We start from the raw sequence: 22415 nt of genomic DNA on the forward strand, positions 1-22415 counted from the left end.
AAACTCCAACATTCTTCCTTCACAGCACTCTCTCCAGTTCTAAATCAATGATTTGTGTGCTTATTTGATGAAATCTGTCTCTGCCTGGAGTCTGAGCAATGTGACTGCAGAGAATTGATCGTGTTTTGCTCCAGTGCCTGGGCTGGTACCTGGCATGCACAGACCGCAGACATTTTAGTAGGAGATAAATGAATGATGTTGAAGCTGAAACTCCAATACTTTGGCGACCTGATGTGAAGAGCTGACTCATTGGAAAACACCCTGATGCTGGGAAAGACTGAGGGCGGGAGGAGAAGGGGACGACCGAGAATGAGACGGTTGGATGGCATCACTGACTCAATGGACATGGGTTTGGGTGGACTCTGGGAGTTGGTGATGGACAGGGAGGCCTGGCGTGCTGCGGTTCATGGGGTCGCAAAGAGTCAGACATGACTGAGCGACTGAACTGAACTGAATGAATAACTGCCCAGTGTCCTGGAAGCCAAGAAAGAAACTTCCAGAAAGAGGGGATGACTAATAGAGCCATATACTCCCAAGAAGGTAAGAGCTGGAAAGAGTCTCAGGGGACATGGTCCTGCTGGTGGCTTGGGAGAGAGCATGGCCACGGGCAGGTAGAGGCAAAGCATTCACAGCAGAATGAGAAGTGGGCGTGGGTGCAGAGGAGGAACTCGGAGCCTGATGAAGGACAGACACGCATGGAGATGAGAGGATTTCTTTTTCTCTTTTAAAGATAGGCGAGTTCCAAGGTTGCTTGAGAAGGAAAAAGGCCAATATGGGAAAAGCTTTCAAAATGTCCATTTAACCTAATTAATTTTATTTCTTCTTTTATTAAAGTAAGTTGGTTTACAATATTACATTAGTTTCAGGTGTACAACACAGTGATTCAACATTTTCATAGATTATACTCCATTTAAAGTCATTAAAAACAATGGCTATACCTTCCTGTGCTGTACAGTATATCCTTGTTGCCTATTTATTCTATACATAGTAGTCTGTATCTGTTAATCCCCTACCACTATCTTGTTCCTCCCTCCTTCCCTTTCCCTCCTGGTAACCACTAGTTTGTCCTCATATCTGCGAGTCTCTGTTTTGTTTTATTCATTCATTTACTTTTTAGATTCTACATACAAGGGAGATCATATAGTACTTGTCTGTCTTTATCTAGCTTATTTCACTAAGCATAATATTCCATAGGTAGGTCCATCCATGTTGCTGAAAATGGCAGTATTTCATTTGTCTTTATGGCTGAGTAGTAGTCCATATTATACATATTATACCAAATTTTCTTAATCCATTGATTTGTTGATGAGCACTTGGGTTGCTTCCATGTCTTGGCTATTGTAAATAGTGCTGCCATGAACATCAGGTGCATGTATCTTTTTGAATTAGAGATTTCATCTTTTCTAGTTACATACCCAGCAGTGGAATTGCTAGATCATATTGTAGTTCAACTTTTCATTTTTAAGGAAGCTCCATACTGTTTTTCATCAGTTCAGTTGCTCAGTCATATCTGACTCTTTGTGACCCATGGACTGCAGCACGCCAGGCTTCTCTGTCCATCACCAGCTCCTGGAATTTACTCAAACTCATGTCCATCGAGTTGGTGATGCCATCCAACCATCTCATCCTCTGTTGTCCCCTTCTCCTCCTGCCTTCAATCTTTCCCAACATCAAGGTCTTTTCCAATGAGTCAGTTCTTCACATCAGGTGGCCAAAGTATTGGAGTTTCAGTTTCAGCATTACATCTTCCAATGAATATTCAGGACTGATTTCGTTTAGGATTGACTGGTTGGATCTCTCTGCAGTCCAAGGGACTCTCAACAGTATTCTCCAACACCACAGTTCAAAAACATCAATTCTTCGGCACTCAGCTTTCTTTATAGTCCAATTCTCCCATCCATACATGACTACTGGAAAAACCATAGCTTTGACTAGACAGACCTGTGTTGGCAAAGTAATGTCTCTGCTTTTTAATATGCTGTCTAGGTTGGTCATAGCTTTTCTTCCAAGGAGTAAGCATCTTTTAATTTCATGGCTGCAGTCACCATCTTCAGTGATTTTGGAGCCCCCGAAAATAAAGTGCTTACTTCAGCAGCACATGTACTATTTTCCATAGTGGCTTCGATAGTTTATATTCCTACCAGCAGTATAGGAGGGCTCCCTTTTCATCCTCTCCAGCATTTACTATTTTCCTGACAGCCTTTCTGAGAGGTGTGAGGTGCTATCTCATTGTCATTCTGATTTGCATTTCTCTGATTAGTGATGCTGAGCATCTTTTCATGTGCTTGTTTCCCATCTGTATATCTTCTTTAAAAAAATGTTTGTTCAGGTCTTCTGCTCATCTTTTAATCAGGTTGTTTGACTTTTTGCTATTGAGTTGTATGAGCTACTTACATATTTTGGATGGTGGTTTAGTCATTGGGTTGTGTCTAACACTTTGCAACCTCATGGACTGTAGCCTGCCAGGCTCATCTGTCCATGGCATTTTCCAGGCAAGACTACTGGAGTGGGTTGCCATTTCCTTCCTCAGGGGAACTTTGTAACCCAGGGATTGAACCCAGGTCTCCTGCATTGCAGGCATATTCTTTACCAGCTGATATGCCAGGGATCCTCTCGTAACCACTTACTGGTAATACAATTTGAAAATATTTTCTCCCGTTCAGTAGGTTGTTTTTGTTTTGTTTTGTTTTGTCAATGTTTCTTTTGATGTGCAAGGTTTTAAATTTAAGTCCCATTTATTTATTTTTGCTTTTGTTTCTTTGCTGTTAGGAGAGAAATCTACTACAATTTGTCAAAGAACGTCAAAGAGTATTTGGCCTATGTTCTGCTGTAGGAGTTTTATGGTTTCAGGTTTTAATTTAAATTTAGGTCTTTAATCCATTTTGAGTTTATTTTTGTATACAATATGAACAAATGTTCTAATTTCTTTCTTTCACATGCAGTTGTCCAGTTTTCCCAGTACAAGTTATTGAAGAGACTGTCTTTTCTCCATTGTACATTCTTGCCTCCTTTGTTGTAGATAAACTGAGCACAGGTGTGTGGGTGTATTTCTGGGCTCTCTATTCTCTTCCACTGATGTATATGTCATTTTTATTACTGTAGCTTTGCAGTGTAAAGTTATGGCAAATGATTCCCCCAGCTTTGTTCTTTATTCTCAAGATTACCTTGGCAATGTGGGGTGTTTTGTGGTTACATATAAATTTTAGGATTATTTTTTCTAGTTCTGTGAAAAATGTCATGAGTATTTTGGAAGAGATTATGTAAATCTGTAATTGCTTTGAGTGGTATGGACATCTTAACTATTAATTCTTCCAATCCATGAACATGGACTATCTTTCCATTTCTTTGTATCATCTTCAATTTCCTTCATAAGTGGTTTTCAGATTATAGAACTTTTACTTCCTACAATGTTACTGAATTCATTTATTAGTTCCAGTAGTTTTTTGGTGGAGACTTTAGGGTTTTCAAAATATAGTATCATGTCATCTACAAAGGTGACTTTCCTGTCCAGTTGGATACTTTTTATTTCTCTTTTCTGACTGCTATGGCTAGGACTGCCAACACTGTGTTAACTAGAAGTGATGAAAATGGGCATCCTTGTCTTATTCCGGATTTTAGAGAAAAAGCTTTTTAGCCTTTCACTGTTGAGTGTGGAGTTAACTGTGGGTTTATCATGTTATTGCTCAGTTGTGTATGACTCTTTGAAACCCCATGAACTGCAGCATGCCAGGCGTCTTTATCCTTCACTATCTCCCAGAGTTTGCTCAAACTCATGTCTGTTGAGTCGATGATGCCATCCAGTCATCTCATCCTCTGTTGTTCCCTTCTCCTCCTGCCATCAATCTTTCCCAGCATCAGGTCTTTTCCAATGAATCCACTCCTTTCATCAGGTGGCCAAAGTATTGGAGCTTCAGCTTCAGTATCAGTCCTTCCAATGAATATTCAGGGTTGATCTCCTTTAGGATTGACTGGTTTGATCTCCTTGTTGTCCAGGAAACTCTCAACAGTCTTCTCCAGCACCACAGTTCAAAAACATCAATTCTTCAGCACTCAGCTTTTTGTATGGTCCAACTCTTACATGCATACAGGACTACTGGAAAAACTATACTTTTGACTAGATGAACCTTTGTTGGCAAAGTGATGTCTCTGTTTTTTATACGCTGTCTATGTCTGTCATAGTTTTTCTTCCAAGGATTAAGCGTCTATTAATTTCCTGCCTGCAGTCACTGTCTCCAGTGATTTTGGAGCCCAAGAAAATAAAGTCCATCACTGTTTCCATTGTTTCCCCACCTATTTGCATGATGTGATGGGAACGGATGTCATGATCTTAGTTTTTTGAATGCTGAGTTTTAGGCCAGCTTTTTCACTCACCTCTCTCACCTTCATCAAGAGGCTCTTTAGTTCCTCTTCACTTTTGGTCATTAGGTTGGTATCATCTGTTTATATGTGGTTATTGATATTTCTCCTGGAAATCTTGATTCCAGCTTGTGATTCATCCAGCCCCACATTTCTGATGTACTCTGCGTGTAAGTTAAATAAGCAGGGTGACAATGTAGAGCCTTGACATACTCCTTTCCCAATTTGGAACCAGTCCATTGTTCCATGTCTGGTTCTAACTGTGGCTTCTTGGCCTGCATACAGGTTTCTCAGGAAGCAGGTAAGGTGGTCTGGTATTCCCATCTCTTGAAGAAGTTTCCACAGTTTGTTGTGATCCACACAGTCAAAGGCTTTAGCCTAGTCAATGAAGCAGAAGTAGATGTTTTTCTGGAATTCTCTTTTTCTATGATCCAACAGATGTTGGCAATTTGATCTCTGGTTCTTTTGCCTTTTCTAAATCCATGTTGTACATGTGGAAGTTCTTTGTGACGTACTGCTGAAGCCTAGTTTGAAAGATTTTGAGCATTACCTTCCTAGCATGTGAAATGAGAGGATAATTGTGCAGCAGTTTGAACATTCTTTGCCTTTGCCCTTCTTTGGGATTGGAATGAAAACCAACCTCTTCCAATCCTGTGGCCACTGCTGAGTTTTCCAAATTTGCTGATTTATTGAGTGCAGCACTTTCACAGCATCATCTTTTAGGATTTGAAATAGTTCACCTGGAATTCCATCACCTCCACTAGCTTTGTTCATTGTAATGCTTTCTAAGGCCCACTTGACTTCATATTCCCGGATGTCTGGCTCTAGGTGAGTGACCACACCACTGTGGTTATCCAGGCCATTAAGACCTTTCTTGTACAGTTCTGTGTATTTTTGCCACCTCTTCTTACTCTCTTCTGCTTCTGTTAGGTCCTTACTGTTTCTGTCCTTTATCATGCCCATCTTTGCATGAAATGTTCCCTTGTTATCTCTCATTTTCTTAAAGAGATCTCTAGTTTTCCCTGTTCTATTATTTTCCTCCATTTCTTTGCATTGCTCACTTAAAAAGGCTTTCTTATCTTAAATCACCTTTACTCTATCAAGATATGTTCCTTCTATACCAACTTTGAGAATTTTTTTCATCATGAATGGATGTTGAATTTTGTCAAATACCTTTTGTGTCTACTGAGATGATCATATGACTTTTATCCTTCCTTTTTTTTAAAGTGATGTAGCACATTGATTTAGGGATACTGAACCATCCTTGCATTCCTGGGATAAGTCCCATTTAATTTTGGGGTTTTAATATTGTTAAATTTGGGTAATATTTTTGTCACAAATTTTTACTTATATTTATCATAGATATTGGCCTATAATTTATTTTTTGTAATATCTTTGCCTGATTTTGGTATCTGGGTAATGATGACCTTGTAGAATGAATTTATAAATGTTTTCCTGTCTTCAATGTTTTTTAACAGTTGAGAAGGATGATATTAGTTCTTTGTGCTATACAGTAGGACCTTGTTCTTTATCCATTCCATGTATAATAGCTTACCTCTGCTAACTCGAACCTCCCACTTCATCTCTTCCCCAAGCCCCTCTACCTTGGCAACCACAAGTCTGTTCTCTATGAGTCTATTTATGTTTTGTAGATATGTTCGTGTCATATTTTAGATTCCACATATAAGTGATTATATGTGGTATTTATTTTTCTTTTTTCTGACTTAATTTCACTTAGTATGATAATCTCTAGTTGTACCTGTGTTGCTGCCAAGGGAATCATTTCATTCCTTTTTATGGCTGACTAGTATTCCATTGTATATTAATACACATACGGGTTATTCTTTATTCATTCATCCGTCAATGGACATTTAGGTTATTTCCACGTCTTGGCTTTTACGAAGAGTGCTGCTGTGAACACAGAGGTGCATGTATCTTTTTGGATTATAGTTTTGTCCAGAAATATTCTGAGGAGTGAGATTGCTGGATCATACGGTAATTCTATTTTTTGTTCTCTGAGAAGCCTCCATATTGTTTTCCATAGTGGCTGTACCAATTTACATTCCCACCGAAGTGTTGGAGAGTTCCTTTTTCTCCACATCCTGTCCAGCATTTGTTATTTGTAGAGCTTTAAAAATAATTTTATTTACTTATCTATTCATTATTTTTGGCTGTGGTGGGTCTTTGTTGCTGCGCAGGGGCTTTTCTGTAGTTGTGGCAAGCAGGGACCCCTCTCGTTGTGGTGCACAGGCTTCTCATTGTGGTGGCTCCTCTGGTTGCAGAGCACAGGCTCTAGGGCACACAAGCTTCAGTGGTGCAGCGCATGGGCTCAGCAGTTGCAGATCCAGGGCTCTGGAGCACAGGCTCAATAGTTGTGGCGTATGGACTTAGTCACTCTGTGGTACATGGGATCTCCCCAGATCAGGGACTGAACATGTGTCTTCTGCATTAGCAGGTGGATTCCTGACCACTGACTGAGCCACCAGGGAAGCCCCTGCAGAGTTTTTAGTGATGGACATTCTGACTGGTGTGAAGTGGTACCTCATTGTAGTTCTGACTCGCATTTCTGTAATCATTAGGAAGACTGAGCATCTTTCCATGTGTCTTGACCATTTTTATTTCTTCTTTGGAGAAAGATCTATATAGGTCTTCTACCCATTTTTGGATTGCATTGTTTGTTTGTTTTTTCTGTTGTTGTTGAGCTGTATGAGCTGCTTGTATTTTGGAAATTATGCCCTTGTCAGTCACATCACTTGCAAATATTTTCTCCCATTTTGTACATTGTCTTTTTAAAAATGGTTTCCTTTTCTATGCAAAAGCTTGTAAGTTTGATTAGGCCCCATTTGTTTATTTTTGTTTTTATTTCTATTGCCTTGGGAGACTGACCTAAGAAAACACTGGTACAATTTAAGTCAGAGTATGTTGCGCCTATGATCTCTCTAGGAATTTTATGGTGTCGTGTTTTATGTTTAAATCTTTAAGCCATTTTGAGTTTATTTTTGTGTATGGTGAGAAGGTGTGTTCTAACTTCACTGACTTATATGCAGCCCTTCAACTTTCCCAACACCATTTGTTAAAGTGACTGTCTTATTCCCATTATATATTCTCCCTTCCTTTATCAAAAATAAAATTACTGGAGCTGTTGGGGTTTATTTCTGGGCTCTCTATTCTGTACCATTGATCCATATGGCTGTTTTTGTGCCAGTACCACACTGTTTTCAATTACCGAAACTCTGTAGTAACCAAAAGTCTGGGAGGATTACGCCTTCTGCTTTGTTCTTTTTCTTCAGGATTGTTTTGGCAATTATGGATCTTTTATGGTTTCACATACATTTTAGGATTATTTGTTCTAGTTCTTTGAAATATGTCATGAGTGACAGGATTGTATTAAATCTGGAGATTTCTTTGGGTTGTGTGGAGAAGGAAATTGCAACCCACTCCAGTATCCTGGCCTAGAGAATTCTATGGACAGAGGAGCCTGGTGGGCAACAGTCCATGGGGTTGCAAAGAGTCAGACATGACTGAGCAACTAACACACACACTTGGGTTGTATGGCCATTTTAAGAATATAAACTCTTCCAATCCAAGGGCATGGGATATCTCTCCACTTCACTGAATCATCTTCAATTTCCTTTATTAATGTTTTACAGTTATCAATGTATAAGTCTTCCATTTCTTTTGTCAGGTTTATTTCTAAGTATTTCTTTTTGGGGAATTCAACTTTGAAAGGTATCTTTTTTTAAAAATGCTGCTTCTAGAATATTTATCTTAAATTTCATTTATCTATTTATTTTTGGCTGTGCTGGATCTTCATTGTTGTGTGCAGGCTTTCTCTACTTGTGGCGAGCAGGGGGTACTCTCTAGTTGCGGTGCATGGGCTTCTTAGGGTGTTGGCTTCTCTTGGTTTGGAGCATGGGCTCTAGGGCTCTCAGACTTCAGTAGTTGTTTCACACGGGCTCAGTAGTTGTGGCACATGGGCTCAGCTTCCCTATGGCATGTGGAATCTTCCTGAACTAGGGATCAAGTCTGTGTCCTTTGTATTGGCAGGTGGATTCCCAACCACTGGGCCACTATGAAAGTCTGGTACTGTTTTTTACATTCCCTTTCTGATACTTCATTGTTAGTGTAAATAAATGCAAGTGATTTTTGAACGTTAATCTAACGTCCTGCTATCTTGCTGAATTTATCGGTTCTAGTAGCTTTTGTGTGTAGTCTTTAGGGTTTTCTATATATATAGAATTGTGACATCTGCATGTAATGACAATTTTACCTCTTCCTTCCCATTTGGATAACTTTTTTTCTTTTTCTCATCTGATTGCTGTGGTTGGTAGGACTTCCAATACTATGTTGATTAAAAGAGGTGAAAGTGTATGTCCTGGTTCCAGATTTTAGCAGGAAGACTTTCAGCTTTTCATTATTGACTATTATATTGGCTATAGATTTGTCATGAATAGCTTTTATTATGTTGAGATATGATCCCTCTATACCCACATTGGTAAGAGTTTTTAACGTAAATGGATGTTGAATATTGTCATCAGCTTCTCTGGCATCTGTTGAGATGATCATGTGGTTGTTGTCTTTTCTATGTGGTGTATCACATTGACTGATCTGCGTACACTGAAGCATCCCTGTGTACTTGGGATGAATCCACTTGGTTGTGGTCTATGATCTTTTCATGTGTTGTTGGATTCAGTTTGCTGATGTTTTGATGAGAATTTTTGCATCTATATTCATCAAAGATATAAGCCTGTGGTTTTCTTTTTTGGTAGTATCTTTATCTGGTATCGGCATCAGGGTGGTGGTGGCTTCAGAGAATGTCTTTGGGAGTGTTCCCCCCCTTCAGTTTTTTGGAGGAGTTTGAGAAGGACTGGTATAAGTTCTCCTTTGGTAGAATTGCCTGTGAAGCCGTCTGGTCCTGGACTTTTATTTGTACGGAGTTTTAAAATGACAGATTCTGTTTCATCTCTGGACTTCCCTGGTGGCTCGGTGGTTAAGAATCTACCTGCCAGTGTGGAAGACACAGGTTTGATCTCTGGGCCGGGAAGATATTCTGGAGAAGGAAATGGCAACCCACTCCTGTATTCTTGCCTGGCAAATCTCATGGACATAGGAGCCTGGTGGGCTATAGTCCATGGCATCACAAAAGAGTAGGACATGACTTAGCAACTAAACAACAACAACAACAAAAATTTCATCTCGAGTGATAGGTCAGTTCAAACTATCTTTTTGATTCCATTTTTGTGGGCTTTATATTTCTAGAAACTTGTCCATTTCTTCTAGGTTGTCAAATTTGTTTGCATATGATTGTCTCTAGTGAATCAGTTATAAATATACATATTGCTGTAGTCCTGCCACTTAGTTGTGTACAACTCTTTGTGATCTCATGAATGGCAGCACGCCAGGCTTGCCTATCCTTCATTATCTTCCAGAGATTAAATCAAACTCATGTCCACTGAGTCAATGATGCCATCCAACCATCTCATCACCCCCTTCTCCTCTTGCCCTCAATTTTTTCCAGAATCAGGGTCTTTTCCAAAGAATCTGTTCTTTGCATCAGGTGGCCCAAGTATTGGAGTTTCAGCATCAGTCCTGCCAATGAATATTCAGGACTGATTTCCTTTAGGATTGACTGGTTTGATCTCCTTGCTGTCCAGGGGACTCTCAAGAGTCTTCTTCAACACTACAGTTTGAAAGCATCAGTGCTTCAGTGCTCAGCCTTCTTTATGGTCCAACTCTCACATCTGTACATAACTACTGGAAAAACCATAGCTTTGACTAGATGGACTTTTGCTGGCAAAGTGATGTCTCTGCTTTTTAATATGCTGTCTAGGTTTGTCATTGCTTTCCTTCTAAGGAGAAAATGTCTTAATTTTGTGGCTGCAGTCACTGTCCACAGTGATTTTGGAGCCTAAGAAAATAGTCTGTCACTGTTTCAACTTTTTCCCTATCTATTTGCCATGAAGTGATAGGACTGGATGCCATGATCTTAGATTTTTGAATGTTGAGTTTTAGGCCAGCTTTTTTACTCTTCTCTTTTAACTTCTTAAGTTCCTCTTAACTTTCTGCCATTAAAATAGTATCACCTGCATATCTGAAGTTGCTGATATTTCTACCGGCAATCTTGATTCCAGCTTGTAATTCATCCAACCCAGCATTTTTCATGATGTACTCTGCATATAAGTTAAATAAGCAGGATGACAATATACAGCCTTGATGTACTCCTTTTCTGATTTGGAACCAGTCTTTTGTTCTGTGTCTAGATCTAACTGTTGCTTCTTGATCTGCATACAGGTTTCTCAGGAGGTACGTAAGGTGGTCTGGTTCCCATCTCTTTAAGAATTTTCCACAGTTTGTTGTGATCCACATTGTCAAAGGCTTTAGTGTAGTCAATGAAGCCAAAGTACATGTTTTTCTGTAATTCTCTTGCTTTTTCTGTGATCCAACAGATGTTGGCAATTTGATCTCTAGTTCTTCTGTTTTTTCTAAAACCATCTTGTACATGTGGAAGTTCTCAGTTCATGTACTGTTGAAGCCTAGCTTGAAGAATTTGGGGCATTACCTTGCTAGCATGTGAAATAAGTGCAATTGTGTGGTAGTTTGAACATTCTTTTGCATTGCTGTTCTTTGGGAATGGAATGAAAACTGACCTTTTCCAGTCCTGTGACCACTGTTGAGTCCAAATTTGCTGGTATATTGAGTGCAGCACTTTAACAGCATCATCTTTTAGGATATGAAATAATTCACCTGGAATTCCATCACCTCCACTAGCTTTGTTCGTACAGATGCTTCCTAAGGCCCACTTGACTTCGCACACCAATATATCTGGCTCTAGGTGAGTGATTAAACCATTGTGGTTATCTGGGTCATTAACAACTTTTTTGTATAGTTCTTCTATATATTCTTGCCACTTCTTCTTAATCTCTTCTGCTTCTGTTAAGTCCATACTGTTTCTGTCCTTTATCATGCCCCTTTGCATGAAATGTTCCCTTGATACCTCTAACTTTCTTAAAGAAATCTCTAGTTTTCTGATTCTGTTGTTTTCCTCTATTTCTTTACATTGTTCACTTAAGAAGGCTCTCTTATCCCTCCTTGCTATTCTTTGGAATTCTGCATTCAGATGGGTATATCTTTCCTTATCTCCTTTGCCTTCCACTTCTCTTCTTTTCTCAGCTATTTGTAAAGCCTCCTCAAACAATCATTTTGTCTTGTTGCACTTCCTTTTCTTGGGGATGGTTTTGATCACTGCTTCCTGTACAATGTTATGAACCTCCATTCATAGTTCTTCAGTCTCTCTATCAGGTCTAATCCCTTGAATCTATTTGTCACTTCCACTGTATAATCATAAAAGGGATTTGATTTGGGTCAGATCTTAATGGCCTAGTGGTTTTCCCTACTTTCTTCAATTAAGGCTGAATTTTGCAATAAGGAGTTCATGATCTGAGCCATAGTCAGCTCCTGGTCTCGTTTTTGCTGACTGTATAGAGTCTCTTCATCTTTGGCCACAAAAAATACCATCAACCTGAATTTGGTCTTGACCATCTGATGATGTCCATGTGCAGTCATCTTTTGTGTTGTTGGAAGACAGTGTTTGCTATGACCAGTGCATTCTTTTGGCAAAACTCTGTTAGCCTTTGCCCTGCTTCATTTTGTATTCCAAGGCCAAACTTGCCTGTTACTCCAGGCTTGACTTCCTACTTTTGCATTGCAGTCCCGTTTGATGAAAAATGTATCTTTTTTTTTTGGTGTTAGTTCTAGAAGGTCTTGTAGGTCTTCATAGAACCATTCAACATATGCATATATCCACTCTTTTAAAAATTCTTTTCCCATGTAGGTCATCATAGGGTATTGAGAAGAATTCCCCATTCTATACATAGGTCCTTATTAGTTATCTGTTTTATATTATAGCAGTGTGTATATAATATAATAATTAAGATTCAGTTCAGCTCAGTTGCTCAGTCATGTTTGACTCTTTGCGACCCCATGAATCGCAGCACGCCAGGCCTCCCTGTCCATCACCAACTCCCGGAGTTTACCCAAACTCATGTCCATCGAGTCGGTGATGCCATTCAGACATCTCATCCTCTGTCCCTTTCTCCTCCTGCCCCCAATCCCTCCCAGCATCAGAGTCTTTTCCAATGAATCAACTCTTCGCATGAAGTGGCCAAGGTATTGGAGTTTCAGGTTCAACATCAGTCCCTCCAATGAACACCCAGGACTGATCTCCTTTAGGATGGACTGGTTGGATCTCCTCGCAGTCCAAGGGACTCTCAAGAGTCTTCTCCAACACCACAGTTCAAAAGCATCAATTCTTCGGCGCTCAGCTTTCTTCATAGTCCAACTCTCACATCCATACATGACCACTGGAAAAACCATAGCTTTGACTAGACGGACCTTGGTTGGCAATATAATATCTCTGCTTTTTAATATGCTGTCTAGGTTGGTCATAACTTTCTTTCCAAGGAGTAGTGTCTTTTAATTTCATGGCTTCTATCAGCATCTGCAGTGTTTTTGGAGCCCCCCAAAATAAAGTCTGTCACTGTTTCCACTGTTTCCCCATCTATTTCCCATGAAGTGATGGGACCAGATGCCATGATCTTAGTTTTCTGAATGTTGAGCTTTAAGCCAACTTTTTCACTCTCTTCTTTCACTTTCATCAAGAGGCTCTTTAGTTCCTCTTCACTTTCTGCCATAAGGGTGGTGTTATCTACATATCTGAGGTTATTGATATTTCTCCCGGCAATCTTGATTCCAGCTTGTTCTTCTTCCAGGCCACCGTTTCTCATGATGTACTCTGCATATAAGTTAAATAAGCAGGGTGAAAATATGCAGCCTTGATGTACTCCTTTTCCTATTTGGAACCAGTCTGTTGTTTCATGTCCAGTTCTAACTGTTGCTTCCTGACCTGCATATAGGTTTCTCAAGAGGCAGGTCAGGTGGTCTGGTATTCCCATCTCTTTCAGAATTTTCCACAGTTTCTTGTGATCCACACAGTCAAAGGCTTTGGCATAGTCAATGAAGCAGAAATAGATGTCTTCCTGGAACTCTCTTGCTTTTTCCATGACCCAGCGGATGTTGGCAATTTGATCTCTGGTTCCTCTGCCTTTTCTAAAACCAGCTTGAACATCTGGAAGTTCACAGTTCACGTATTGCTGAAGCCTGGCTTGGAGAATTTTGAGATTATATGTGTATAATCCCAGTCTCCCAATTTATGTCTCCACCCCTTCCTCCCCCCTACCATAACCATAAATCTGTTTTCTACATCTGACAATTTCTGGGTTGTAAATAGGTTCATTTGTAACATTTTTTAGATTCCACATATAAGTTATATTGTATGGTGTTTTTCTCTGACTTACTTCACTCCGTAGACAATGCCTAGGTCCATGAGTTTTAGTGCAAATGACATTATTTCACTGTTTTTTGATGGGTGAATAATATTCCGTGTACATATGTGCTACATCTTCTTCATCCATTCCTCTGTTGATGGACATTTAGGTTGCTTCCGTGTCCTGGCTATTGTATATTATGCTGCAGTGAATATAAGGGGCTATGCATCTTTCTCAGTTGTGGTTTTCTCCAGATATATGCACAGGAGCGGGACTGCAGGATCATATGGTAGTTCTATTTTTAGTTTTTTAAGGAACCTCCATACTGTAATCCATAGCGGCTGTTCCAATTTACATTCCTACCAACAATGTATGAGGGTTCCCTCTCTCCACACCCTTTCTGACCGTTTTTTTTTTTATGTTAGTTCCTTATTAAAATCTCACTGTATTAATCTATTCTTTTTCCTAATACAGTTTGTATTCTTTTTACTAACGCTTTGAACTCTTTATCGAGTAAATTACTTCCATTTTATTGTTTCTTTTCCATGGGTTTTCTCTTGTTCTTTCAATTGAAATAAATTCCTGTATCTTGTCATCTCGCTTAACTTGCTCTGTCCCTATGAGATTAGGTGAAAGTTACCAACTCCATGGATGTCCTTGTGTGGAAGTGACTCCATACAGTCTGCATGTGTCCAGTGGCTTTGGTGGGAGAGCTGGGTCTGACATGAGCATGGGTCACATCTTTCCTTGCGGTGCTCTGGCAGGTGTCACGTTGGTAGGAGGTGGGGTTGGAGATGGAGGGGTAGATGTAGACCTAGGTGTGAGCTGGGCCTTCTGCTTTGCTCAGTGGCTGATATCACCCTATTGGGAGAGAGGTTGGGTCCCAATTTGCTGAAGCAGAAGCCCTAAGGTAGGATCTGAACTGACTCTGTTTCCTGTAAGTGTGTGATCTCCCCCTCCCATCACCCTCTCCCTAGAGCAGAGCAGGATTGGGCTGGACTGGGTCACAGAGGCGGTCTGCGTGTGGGCTGTGGCTGTCCCAGCCCTAGTTAGGGTCTTAGACCACTTCTGATGTGCTGTCTTCATAAGCACCAGTAGAAGATTCCCCTGCCCCTTTCAGAGGCTGTTCTATGTCCAAACCAGCTCCATCCCTCAAAACTGAGCATTCCCTTCGGCTGCAGCAGCCCTTGCCTTAGTGTAGAGCAGCAGCATGGAGCAAGTGGGGCTGGAGTGGTCCTCAGCTCGGGCTGGGGCAGTTACGGCAAACCAGCCAGGGTCCCCTGCTATTTCAATCTGCTTCCTCTGCCTTGTTTTGAGAGCTATCAAGTGTGCTATTCGTGAGAAGAGTCTAGGTTTCATAGAGCCCTTCTGTCTGTCCTACTGATTTTCAAACCTAAGGGGACTCATCTACCTGGTGTCAGATTCCAGGGCCAGGGTGCCCAATATGTGGCTCAGACTGCCCCCTCCCCAGGGAGGATCTCTGTCCATGTAATCCCCCTCCTCATCTGAGTCCCCTCCCAGGAGCAGAGGTCCTTGATTGCTTCCCTTCCTTTCCTACCCAATTCTGTGTGGATCTTTTATATAGCGTTGGTTGTACAAGAGTCTTTCTGCCAGTCTCCAGTTAGTTTTCAGTGAAAATTATTCCACATGCAGATATATTTTTGATGTGTTCATGAAGGAGGTGCATTCTGAATCCTTCTACTCTGTCATATTGATACGTCTCCTCTGTTTTAATTTTAATGTCCACTAAAATTTGAAGTGTATCTTCACTAGAATGGGTTAATGATCTGCTTAAAGCCATTTAATATCTTGGAATCAGTTTTCACACTGGTAAGATTGGGTTTCGTGAACATATGAGAGAGAGAGAAAAGTCGCTCAGTCATGTCTGACTCTTTGCGACCCCATGGACTGAAGCTTACCAGGCTCCTCCATCCATGGGATTTTTCAGGCAAGAGTTACTGAAGTGGGTTGCCATTTCCTTCTTCAGGGGATCTTCCCGACCCAGGGATCGAACTCAGGTCTCCCTCATTGAAGGCAGATGCTTTAACGTCTGAGCCACCAGGGAAGCCTCGTGAACATATGAAGGGCTCCCTAAATGGTAGTTTCCTTTCAACTTTCCCATCTTTGCCTAGTAGCAGAGCTTAATGGATAGCTGTTAAGTCTGTGCTTAAGTCTGTTAAGTCTGCATCACACAACTCCAGGGGGTACCATTCACATAAAGTAAGCCCTGCTCCTTGGGAAATCTGAGTTCATTCTTTCTGTAGGTCATCACCAGTAGGTGGGCCAGGAAAGGAGCTTTGGATTCCTGGGAATGATCTATGACTCCGTGCAATATAAATACAGCCTCTTTAAAACCTTGGGCTAATAAATTGTGTTATTAGCAAGTCAGTACTTCTCTGATCTCTTCTTTGTGCTGGTCCAGAGTCCCTGTCTGGGAGCAGACAGGACGGTAGGGCACCTGGATAGACAGTCAGAGCAGAAGCTGTCTGGTCAAGGCCAAGGAAGAGACAAGTCAGACTCAAGGCCATGCCCTCCATGGACCCACTTGGGCCGCCCCAGCCTCCCTCATCCCAGTCTGAGGTCCCTTCTCTGATGCCTTCCTACCTCCATCTTTGAGTTCCCTGACCAAGATAGGAGGAAGTCAGTGCCACCAACTGGTGGGGGCTGGAATAAATGGTATGGTCACAAGCGCCCTACTCAGGGTGAGCCTAGGCTCTAAGATGTCCTTTGTGTTCCAGCCTCCATCCCATCTCCAATGGATGAAGCTCATATGCAATCTTTGCCTTGCTCTCCTGTTTCCATCCTTTGGTATGGGTTATTTTGTTGGTGATTTGCTACCCTATCTAGTGATTTAGCCATAAGCTTTACATTAATTTTTTAAATATGACAAGCATCCAGAAAAGTACATGCTACACACACACACACACACACACACACACACACATATACACACACAGTTTTAAATAGTTGTATGAAAACCCTCATGTAACCACAATTCATGTCCAAGGTAGACTATTGTTAGTACCCTAAAAGCACCCCCTTCCTCTCTGCATTCAGGTTCACAGTCACCCTGCAAAGGTAACCACTATCCTCACTTTTATCATGATTACTCTTGATACATAGGATGTAAGATTACTCTCACATCCTTGCTCTTCTTCATAGTTCCACCAGCAACATATGAACACTTAAACATCAAATTGTGGTTTTGCCTAATTTTATACTTCATAATACATAGCTTTATACTACACATTATTTTGTGATTTTTTTAACTCACAATTGTTTATAGGATTCATGCTTTAAATAATTTCATTGATGTATATTTTACGGTTTTATTGAGGTGTAACTAATTAACTATGCTCTGTTGTCTTTCAAGAAAATTTCTCAATCTGTTGAATACTTCTGGTAAGTTTTCAGTGCCTTGAAATGGCTGCTTTTGATCACTTTGTCCAGTTTCACACTTGCTTTTTTTTGCAGAGGATAATCATTGGCCTCTTCATGCTTCAGAAACTAGAAGTCGCACTCGTGATTTCTCACTTCATTTCTTTTTATTGTTGCCATTGTGCAATGATCCATGGTACAAGTGTACTTCAATTTATTTAGCTTGCTTACTGGGGATGCACATGCCAGTGTATTCTTAGACTAGTGGCCTGGTATGTGTACCTGCATACTTATGAGTGGAATTGTTAGTCATAGGGTATATTAGTTTTCTATTGCTGCTTTAACATATTATCATATATCTGGTGGCTTAAAACAATCCAAATATATCATCTTACAATTCTAAAGGTCAGAGTCTAAAACGGGGTCTCACTGGGATAAAATCAAGGTGTCAGCAATTCACCTCTGGAGATTCTCAGGGAGAATCTGTTTTCTTGCTTTTTCTAACCCTCTAGGGGCTGCCTGCATGCTTTGGCTTATGGCCTCCTCTCGTCTTCAAAGTCAGTGATGGCTGGTGGAGTCTTTCTTGTGTTGCATCACTCTGGTTATTCTGGATCATCTAGGGGGTTCCAATAAGGATCCAGCTGAAGATCCTCAACATCTGCAAAGTCTCTTTTAGCATGTAAGGTAACAACAGGTCCCAGGGATTAGGATGTGGACATTTTGAATCATACATTTACATTCGTATGATAAATCTTTTTAAAAAATCATTCATTTTTGGCTGCACTGGGTCTCAGTTGCTGTGGGTGCTTTTTGCTTTTAGTTGAGGCAGGCGGGGGCTCCTCTCTAGTTGTGGTGCTCAGGCTTCTCATTGTGGTGACTTCTCTTGTTGTAGAGTATGGCCTTCAACAGTTGTCGCTTGTGGGCTCCAGAGAGCAGGCTCAGTAGTTGTGGCGCACAGACAGTTGCTCTGCAGCACGTGGGATCTTCCTGGATCAGGGATCAAACCCACGTCCCCTGCATTGGCAGGCAGATTCTTACCCACTGTGCCATGGAAGCCCTATGATAAATCTTAAATGTATTACATAGGACAAATAGGGACTTCCCAGGTGGCACTAGTGGTAAAAGAACCTGCCTGCCGCTGCTGGAGACATAAGAGATGTGAGTTTGATCCCTGGGTCGGGAAGATCCCCTGGAGAAGGGAACGGCAACCCACTCCAGTATTCTTGCCTGGAGAACCCCATGGAGAGAGGAGCCTGATGAGCTACAGTCTATATGGTCACAAAGAGTTGGACATGACTGAGGTGATTTAGCATGCAAGCATGCAAGGACAAACAGAAAGTCTGTGTTGCTGTACATCCTTGCTAACACTTGTATCGGAGCTTAAAAATTTTGCCACTGGTCTGTAAACTATTTCCTAAGGGAGTGGGGGAGGGAAGTTCAATCATTTCTCATATTTCCAGCCTCTGATCAAATCCTTCCACAAACAGTATTGATCATCTACAACTAACCTGCCTTCACCTGCCTGGATTTTCAGCATTGTTTGAAGTAGCCTGGTCCCAGCTATTAGACTCCTTATGTTTTAGACATTCCATCAGCCTTCTGGCTGTCTTACATGCAGACTTCATTCCTATCTGGTTCTAGGTGTCTTCTAGTCCCCATTTGCCTAGAGTGCTGGTATCTTAAACATATTCAAAGATGAATCTATTTGAATGATTACAGAGTGGTCATGTGCAACTGAAGAGGCATGAGGTGACACCCTAAATAAAAAGCCACCACCTTCATGCCAATATTTCAGCTGCTCCATTGGCCATGAACTTGATGCTAAAGCTTGGCTTGCATTTACACTAACTGGGGCTTTTTCATTAGAAAAGACCTTGATGCTGGGAAAGGTTGAAGGCTGGAGGAGAAGGAGACGACAGGGGATGAAATGGTTCGATGGCATCACTGACTCGATGGACATAAGTTTGAGCAAGCTCCAGGAGATGGTGAAGGACAGGGAGGCCTGGAGTGCTGCAGTCCATGGGGTTGCAAAGAGTCAGACATGACTAAGCAACTGAACAACAACTGGGGTACTAAAAGATTATGAAGCGTGAGTAGCAAAAGTCATTTGAGATGGGAACCCAAAGTTTCCAGGGGATTTCAAGTTATAACAGAGCCTTGAGTGTCACACAGCATGGTAGAAGAAGCATTTTCCTGACCTTAAAAATATCTGCCATAAAAAAATGCCTCTACTACAGCCAGTTTGATGTTGAAACACCCTCAAAGAACTACCTAGGTTAGCACTTTTTGAAAAGTATACAGCATTTACTACCAAATTTCACTTCCCAGGTAGAAGCACAGAAACAAGAGAGAATGCTGGGATACACTTCTCACAAAGTAGAGTCTCACAGAATTCCATTTCACTTCTACTTTATGCACTGGAAATTTTCAGCATGGGCATAGTGCCCAGTATAATAGCAAATAAAACAGATGTGTTTTTCCATTCACATCGGTCAGGAAATTTCATATTAAGCAGTTCAATAATTATATAAGAAATGTCATCTATATGCTAAAATATCCCTATAGACTAATTGACACTGGAAAAACTATGTTAAAGGGTATAAATGCTTGAAAACTGGTGTCAGAAGGAGAACTTCCAATTTGTAACCAGGAAGTTTCACATTAGGCAGATCAAGAAAACGGAGCTGAAATGCTGGCCGGAACTCTTCCTGCTACGTCTCCCATACCCAGAAGCAGGGTGCTTTTAATAGCTGGCCACAGGACACTTAGAGTCAACTTTTGAAGGCATTAGAATGGCTCGAGTGGCCTTGCAGGGAGAGAGCCTCGAAAGGGACAACAGCATTGCTAGAACTCCTCTTCTGGCAGCAGCCAGGTGCTCAGAACAAGGTGATGATAAATAGGACTAAGAAACTGGCTTTTGCTGGCCAGCCGATAGTAACTGAGGTCTGGAAAGCGTCATGAGACAGGGACCAACCAATGTCTTCACAATTGCCCTCTCTCCTCTGGTTTTCTTGCTTTGTCCTCCAGCCTCATGAGTAAAGGCATTCCCACAAGATACTGCCACTGCTGCTAAGTCGCTTCAGTCATGGCCGACTCTGTGCGACCCCATAGACGGCAGCCCACCAGGCTCCTCTGTCCCTGGGACTCTCCAGGCAAGAGTACTGGAGTGGGGTGCCATCGCCTTCTCCGATACTGTCGCTAGCCCTTCCCTTTTCTTTACATGTTTTCCTGTTGCTCTGTTCTCTCTTGGTGTATAAGTGGAAGACTTACAATGATATAACCACAGCGCTGGTCTTTTGCCTGAACTCCAGCTCTCTTTGGTCAAAACCTCAAGGTTTCCAAAGCTGACACTTAAGTCCCCTCTCAAGCCTGTTTTTCCTTTTAGGTTCCCCAGTGCCACTGACGGTGCCCCACACTTAACTATCTGTTCCTCACACTGCCTTCCAAGTCATCTCTCTGGAATAGAGCTCTGATCACGCCACCCCCCTACTCAAGAGCCTTCCATGACTCCTACTGTTATGGAGTCAAGTCCAAACTTGCTGCCTTGGCATCAAATCCCTCCAAGACTTGCTTCACCATTGTCAACTAAACTAATTAAACTCAAAAGCTTTTGCACAACAACGGAAACTATGTATAAAACGAAAAGACAACCCACAAAATGGGAGAAATATTTGCAAACAATGCTACCAACAAGGGATTAATCTTCAAAATTCACAAATAGCTCCTGTGGCTCAATATAAAAACAAACAATACCAAAATATATTGGCAGGCCTAAATAGACATTTCTCCAAAGAAGACATACAGATGGCCAAGAGGCACATGAAAAGGTGCTCAACGTTGCTAATTATCAGAGAAAGGCAAAACTACACTGAGATCTCACCTCACACCAGTTCAGTTCAGTTCAGTTGCTCAGTCGTGTCTGACTCTTTGCGACCCCATGAATCACAGCACGCCAGGCCTCCCCATCCATCACCAACTCCCAGAGTTCACTCAAACTCATGTCCATAGAGTCAGTGATGCCATCCAGCCATCTCATTCTCTGTCGTCCCCGTCTCCTCCCGCCCCCAATCCTTCCCAGCATCAGAGTCTTTTCCAGTGAGTCAACTCGTCGCATGAGGTGGCCAAAGTATTGGAGTTTCAGCTTTAGCATCAGTCCTTCCAATGAACACCCTGGATTGATCTCCTTAATGGCCATCGTCAAAAAGTCTACAAACAATAAAATCTGGAGAGTGTGCGGGGACACGGGACCTCTCCTACACTATTGGTGGGAATGTAAATGGATACAGCCACTATGGAGAACAGTGTGGAGATTCCTTAAAAAACCGTGCTCCCACATGATCCAACAATCCTACTCTTGTGCATATCTGGAGAAAAACATGGTTTGAAAGGATCCATGCACTGCAATGTTCACTGGTGCACTGTTTGCAATATCTTGGACACGGAGGCAACCTAAGTGTCCACTGACAGATGCATGGATGAAGGCGTGGTACATACATACAAATATCAGTCAGCCTTTAAAAAGAGGGAAATTACGCCATTTGCAGCAACATGGATGGACCTGGAGACTATCATACTAGGTGAAGTAAGTCAAACAGGCAAAGACAAATATGATATCGCTTATACGTAGAATCTGAAAAAATCATACTACAACAGAACAGAAAGAGACCCACAAACTTAGAGAACTTACATTTACCAGAGGGGAAGGGACAGATTGGGAGCTTGGGACTGACATGTATACACTGTTATAAAATAGATAATCAACAAGGACCTACTATATAGCACAGGAAACTTTGTTCAATACTCTATAATAACCTAAATGAGAAGAGAATTTTTAAAAAGAATAGATCCATTATATGTATTTCTGAATCACTTTGCTGTACACCTAAAACCAACACAACATTGTATACTCCAGTATAAAAGAAAAAAAATACAAAAGCCTTATCTGGTCCTTCCAATTTAGCCCAACTCCTACCATCTCCTCCAACATGCAAAATGTGCACATTGTTTTAATTAAGCACAAGCAAGGGAGCGCTGCTGGAGCATTTTGCTGCTTTTTGCATTTTTTCAGCCTTAACCTTTGCAACGCAAACCTGACAAATCAAGCCTTGTCCTTAGGCAGAGTTGGACCTGGCAGAGCGCAGAAAAGGTAATTATGCTCAAAGCAGAGAGCCTGTGATGACCTCTGCATCTTCCCCTTGCCTACCTGGGAGATAGCTCTCAGGCAAGTCAGCACCCTGTCCAGGGACAGAAGAACCTGGAAATCAGGCCAGGACAGTTCCTGCAGCAGCACCCCTGCTCTGCATCATGTCTGCATGGGCCCTTATACCGATGATCCCACACGTGGGATTTCAGGTTCCC

The 22415-nt window shown here is 41.5% G+C and overlaps 1 protein-coding gene across 1 annotated transcript in view; it reads right to left on the reverse strand.

Annotated features, from left to right (window-relative positions):
• Positions 1-22415, reverse strand: part of PARVA (parvin alpha) — a 184842-nt gene that overhangs the window by 7179 nt on the left and 155248 nt on the right. The gene's annotated exons all lie outside the window — the stretch shown is intronic.

The sequence above is a fragment of the Moschus berezovskii genome, chromosome 14 (genome assembly GCF_049115385.1).
Source record: "Moschus berezovskii isolate FMDL1 chromosome 14, NW_MosBer_1.0, whole genome shotgun sequence".
Classification (NCBI taxonomy): Eukaryota; Metazoa; Chordata; class Mammalia; order Artiodactyla; family Moschidae; genus Moschus; species Moschus berezovskii.